Below are 6000 nucleotides of genomic sequence, written 5' to 3' on the forward strand. Positions count from 1 at the left end.
ACGAGCGACACGATGCCTTGTCAAGGGAATGGCAATCTACGCGTGACAATATTGCATTTATATTCTACATTTAGAATCATCAAATTTTTATACTTTTAATTGCGTTAAATTTTGCAATAAAATATTTTCTGTCATAGTCTCATTTTTTTTTTTTTTTTTTATGTTGGATTTATTAGTATACAATGTGTGGACGTACACCGATGACTTTACTAAAATATAAAAAAATTGTACCCTTTATTGATTTTTTATACATTGCATATAAAATATAATATTTTTTATTTTAAAGCTAATCACTTTTATTAAATTTGCAATTTTTTATTTATATATAGGATAATAATAATAATAATAATAATAATATATATATAGTATTATATAATAGTATTAATATATATATATATATTGATGTATAAAAGATAGTGATTGAATGTGCATTATATCTATTAAAGAACTAAAAGCTTAAAAATAATCCGGAAACGACTACATATTATATTTCCGCTTTGTTCTTGAAAAGTAGAAGATATTATATTGTATAAATAGCTGCATAAAGTAATCAAATATTATCCTACATATATTTGTATATACGATATTTCCTTCGAGTAGAATCTCGTACGAAGAAAAAGAAGTGGTTTTGAAATAGATGATTATTTATTTTCGATGCTCTCGCTATCGATAGTAAATTAAATATTATTTCTTTAGAAGAAATTTATGTTTACAACGAGATTGCGAAGATATAATATTATTACATACACATCTATGTATCTCTTATTAGAAATTTTATAATATATCGCGTGATCTCAAACAGTTAACAATTTCAGAAAAAAAAAATGTGCCTTGTACGCGAGTGTTACAAAAGAAGGAACGTATTATCGATCAGGCAACATCTATTGGAGTGGAAGTACAAGGAAGACGAGCCGTATGGACCGAAAGTAATTACGGCTATGGGCTTGTCACGCAAAAATGCTCTGCCAGTCAGTGTAAGCTTTTCAGAATTTTCCGGCGGTTCAATTCTGCTCCCTCGAATTCTCCCTCGAGCCAGACGAATGAAATTAGGTTTCCGGTATCGTTCAACCTTAAACGAGCTGCGGATTTTCTCAGTTTCTTCTCGGTGTTACTTTTTCTCACTTTCGAAAGTAGTATGTGGGAGAATTGTACTTGAGGAAAATTGACCTTTAGCCTTATTCAATCCAACTTTATCGTCAAAATTAGACATACACAATTAAATACACGTATTTTATCGAAAAATGTTAAATATTATATTATATTAAATTATATTACATTAAATATGTAATATTAATCAAGAAAAAAAAACAAAAAACACGTGTTTTCTAACAATAAGGCGCGTTCTCTACAATATATTGTTCATTTTCTGACAATCGTAAATTGTATTTTATATAAACAATGCACTTTTAATTACTATTATTTAATTGCTAGTATCGATGTCATAAAAACTTTTCCGCGCATTTTCTCTAAAGAGGACTTCTTTTCCTTTCATAACAATGAATTCAATTGTCTAAATGATCTTTCCAGCTCAAACGAACGGTGGTTTTACTCTACTTGTCCGCCCATTCGCGTATCTCGTCTCCTTCTATCTTCTTAATCGATCAAGTTGACACTGACAAAGTAGCATCGCTGTTTCTAATGCGATGCTGATGATCTTCGCCAACATAATATTGACACACACAAAAATCGAAGCTATTACATTATATTTAATAAATTTATAATCACTTATAATTGTATGAGTCACCAAGTTATAAAATTTTCCTAATATCTATCCCGTGAATATTTCAATATCATTCGGTGAAAAATTTTTGTTTATTTATCGAGTAATAAATTAATGAGAGATTTAAAGAGTAATAGCAATCAGATAATATATCTATGGAAATTAATAAATCAGATACACATTTTCTCCGTAATTTACTTATTTACGTAATTTTATATTTCACATGAGAAAAAAGATACAGATTTTAATTATTTAGTAAAATCTTTCTCAACATTACACTTTTAATGTTGATACATCATGCAATTATGCCCGGTATATAATTTACTAATGATCACAAAAAGAACTCCAAGTTGTACAAAAATAGCGCTCACCATCGACAACAGTACGTATAATTTAGATGTCATTCTTTTCGCGTATTTTACGAAGAATTTTAATATATATATTTTTTCAATATTAGTTTTGTTTCCTATTGATAACGTCTGAAAACAAGGCCCGACTAATAAATGGCGTGTGATTTTTGACATAACAGTCATTTGCACCAATCGCATTAAGGAGAATCGTGTTAGAATTTATAACAGCGCGCCTAATGGTATAGTTTAAGCTTATGGTCGATCGTGCTACCAGACATTCACGAGATATAGAGTGCGATATGCTTTGTATTAATCCCTCGAAACAGACCTATTCGCTGTGTCTGGCACGTATGCTAGTTGACACACCCTCGTAGGTGCGTAATTCACTATTCATGATTTAAATGTCCGAATAAATCGAATGTAGATCATCGAAAAGCTTAGTCAAACATAATTGTAGTAAATTCTTTCGAGATCGCGTGATCGCGATATTTTAAATATTATTTTGTATTTTTCTATTTGCGACAATTTTTTGATAAAAAAAATGTTTATCGTTAATAAAAAATTGCACAATTCAAAATAAAATTTTTACTTTATGCGAGAGATATTTAAAAATATCCATCTTTCGATACATTTTGACACACATACATACAGAGAAGACACACGTTGGAGAGATAAAGCGCAATTTTGTCGTTTATAAAACTGGAATTCGAATCGCGGAGAAATTAAAAATCATCAAGGTGTAAAGTCCCGGGAACAGAAATGCGATCGATATGAATTTAATTAAAAGCCAGTCGCTCGGTGTTTACCGGTACTTGTTTCGCATTGAACGTTTCAATATACGCGCAAATATATATCTCCGTGTGCCAACTTGGCCAAGCATGACGATATATCCATTTATCGCTCGCAGTTATGAATGCTCGATATCTACGCGCGGACATATGAAGATAACGAAAGGCTTGATAGCTGCGGCAATCTGTTTAATTTTATGGGATCCGCTGGCGTGCTGATATAAACCATCTTCGCGCGTATTAAGGGAATTATATATTCTTTGTTAAAATTTTCCGATATTTTGTTTTCAGCTGAATCAAGCAATTGAGTGATGTTTCACGTTTACTTAATAAATAATAAATTAATAATTTTAATTTTTCTACAAATTTTTTATAATTAAATTTTACTTTTCAATTTCCCCCCCCCCCAAAAAAAAACCTATTTTTTAGTTTTTTAAAGAATTTTAAGGAATTAAAAATACTTAAGGAATTAAATGACTATCTTAAGTTAAGATGGTCCTAATAAATAATTCTAACAACCTTATTTTTGCTGGCTAAGCCAGCGGGAATTCGGAATTATTGAAATTTTGGGGAGTGTGTCTTTGTCGCGCGCCCTACTCGCGTGCTTTACTCGCGTGCCCTACTCACGTGTCCTACTCACGCCCTAATAAAATGCCCCGGTAACATTTTTGATTACGTACCATTGCACGTAGAAATGCGCAAACACATGTACTGCCCAATATGTGTATTTTTGCGCTTTTTGACCACGATATTGATCAACTATGTTGCTTCCGTTGGGCCAGTTGGGCTTACCTTTCGTTGATCTTGGCCATATTTATTATGGCTACATCTACCCAGAGATGTAACTTCGATCTCTATCAAAGGCCAATGAAAGAGCTAAATTCCTTCCGTTCCCGACTAATTATTATATCCGGTGCATGAACGTAATTTTACGCTCGTTGACGGTCGTTAGGACCGTTTGTTATACGTTGTTTTAATATAACTTTACTTTAACTGATACAATTGATTTTTAATTAATGATGTCAAATCATTAATTAAAAATTGTGATAAATTAAAATTTTTGTAATATATAATATTACTGTTATAATATAATTTATAATAAAATAGAATTAAGTAAACATTTACTTTTATATATTTTTCACTATACTTTTACTTTATACTGTTATTATTCATTTATCTCTTTAAACATTATACATGATTCGATTGATCGATTATTTAAATTTATATCAGTCAAAACAAAGTTTTTTGATAGGCTACACTACATATAGATGGATGGACTACAAAATATTAAAATAAAATCAACGTACGTTATAAGAGAATAAATTATTATATACATAATAATAAAAAATTAGTGATTCTTTATTAAATAAATAATTGATAGATAATTGATCACACAGAATGATAAAGAATGAATTGACAATGAATTGTTTTTCTATATTTTTTTATTTACGTTTTAGTTTGCTTCCGTAATATGCTTTAATGTAAAAAAATGTCAAAAGTTACGCGTGTCATCTAATTTATTCTAGTCCATCCATTTTAAGATAACGGATCCATCTATAATCTACAAGCTACGATCTACATCTACAATCTCTAGAAATCCGTTATCCTAATATTAAATGAAAATTTAATCACTCACCGGCACTGATGCGCAACAGCGGAGTTGTTGGTCTTGAGGCTACTGTTGTCTGCAATATACAAAATCCAAATTACAGTAACATTTAAAATAATTAATATTTCAAGAAATTATTATTGTACGCACCGAATTTTATATCCGATGCAATAATAAGCAGATATATAAATATGAAATAATTTTATAAGGTCTAAAAAGAAAAACTATCTTTTTTAAGTAGAAACTTTTATAAAAGAGTTTTTCTCTTTGTGCGAATCTCTCTCGTTTGAAGTATTCAAATAAATGAACCGAATTAATACGGATATACGGAATTTATAATAATACTCACCCTTAGGTTGCTCCGCTGGTGCAGGATGCCTTTCCTAGGCCTCCTCCTCCTCTCAAGATATCAAGGTTGCTACGTTGATCTGTAACATACAAATAGAAGATTCAAATTATAGCAGCGCTCAAAATAATTAATATTTCAGAAAATTTGTTAGGCATTGAATTTTATATTCGATGCATATAATAATATGAAAATTAATAAAATAATTTTATAAATTTTAAAAAGAAAAAAAGCTACTAATAACTTTAATAATTTCATATAAAAACTATAATCTAAAAGTGGAAATTTTTACAATTATATCTTTTATATAAAAATCTTTTTCTTTCTAATTCTTTCTCGTTTAAATCATATGAATAAAACCAAATTATTTGCGATTTATTGTTGAAATTAAATTGTACGTACAATTAATAATTAATATAAAATAACAAATTACTTACCACCAGGGTTGTTCCACCGGTGCCCGATGCCTCTCCTAGGCCTCCTCCTCCTCTCAGATTGATTTACACACGCGATACTTAAACAGCACTCCCGCACTTTTATTAAAAGATTACTTCCGCACTTGTACGCGCGATACTTTGAACGACACTCCCGCACTTTCGAATTTCGGTACGATCGAATCCCGCTTCACGTGAGAATCACACTTCGAGTCGACAAGTCGGGAATTCACCGATTACTTCGAGCAAAGGTTAAGCGGAAGCGGAAGAAGACGAAATCGATCGATGGAATAATCGCGAATGGGGTTCGCTCGACTCTTGACCCGCGCCTGCTCCCATCGAGGGCCGACTAGAACATCGTTAGGAACGATTTCATACGAACCACCAAGTCTCTATCATACAGACTGAGCCGGGTTTATCGTAAGGCTGATAGACGGGTCGAGAATGAAGATACCCACCTTCTACGTGCTAACAATCTAGCATTTCGAAAGCGGGAGATCAACTTCTCTAGCGAGCGAAAATCGAACCTAATTAGAACAGCCGACTCCTCAGATGCCAAACATTTTAGTATTTCTACAATGTGCTGTTAGACGGTACAAGAGAAGGGACCCATTAACGATGATTCCAAAACAATCGACCGAACTCTAACCGATTCGGGCCGAACCGTTCGTCGGAGCAGAACGTGCCCTCAACAGCCGATTCTCGAACCGAAGTTCAAGATTAACCGCGCGAACATGCATCTATACTATGCAC

At 31.9% G+C, this 6000-nt stretch overlaps 1 long non-coding RNA gene across 1 annotated transcript; it reads right to left on the minus strand.

Annotated features, from left to right (window-relative positions):
- Positions 1-4491: 4491 nt before the first annotated feature.
- On the minus strand, positions 4492-5352 carry LOC138939402 (uncharacterized). The gene is made up of 3 exons (XR_011447836.1): positions 5251-5352; positions 4817-4895; positions 4492-4543 (listed from the first exon to the last, which is right to left on the minus strand). It is a non-coding gene; the product is annotated as an uncharacterized lncRNA (long non-coding RNA).
- Positions 5353-6000: the final 648 nt, after the last annotated feature.

Source organism: Polyergus mexicanus, unplaced genomic scaffold (genome assembly GCF_030449975.1).
Source record: "Polyergus mexicanus isolate NDT 795.1 unplaced genomic scaffold, iyPolMexi1.0 SCAF_14, whole genome shotgun sequence".
NCBI lineage: Eukaryota > Metazoa > Arthropoda > Insecta > Hymenoptera > Formicidae > Polyergus > Polyergus mexicanus.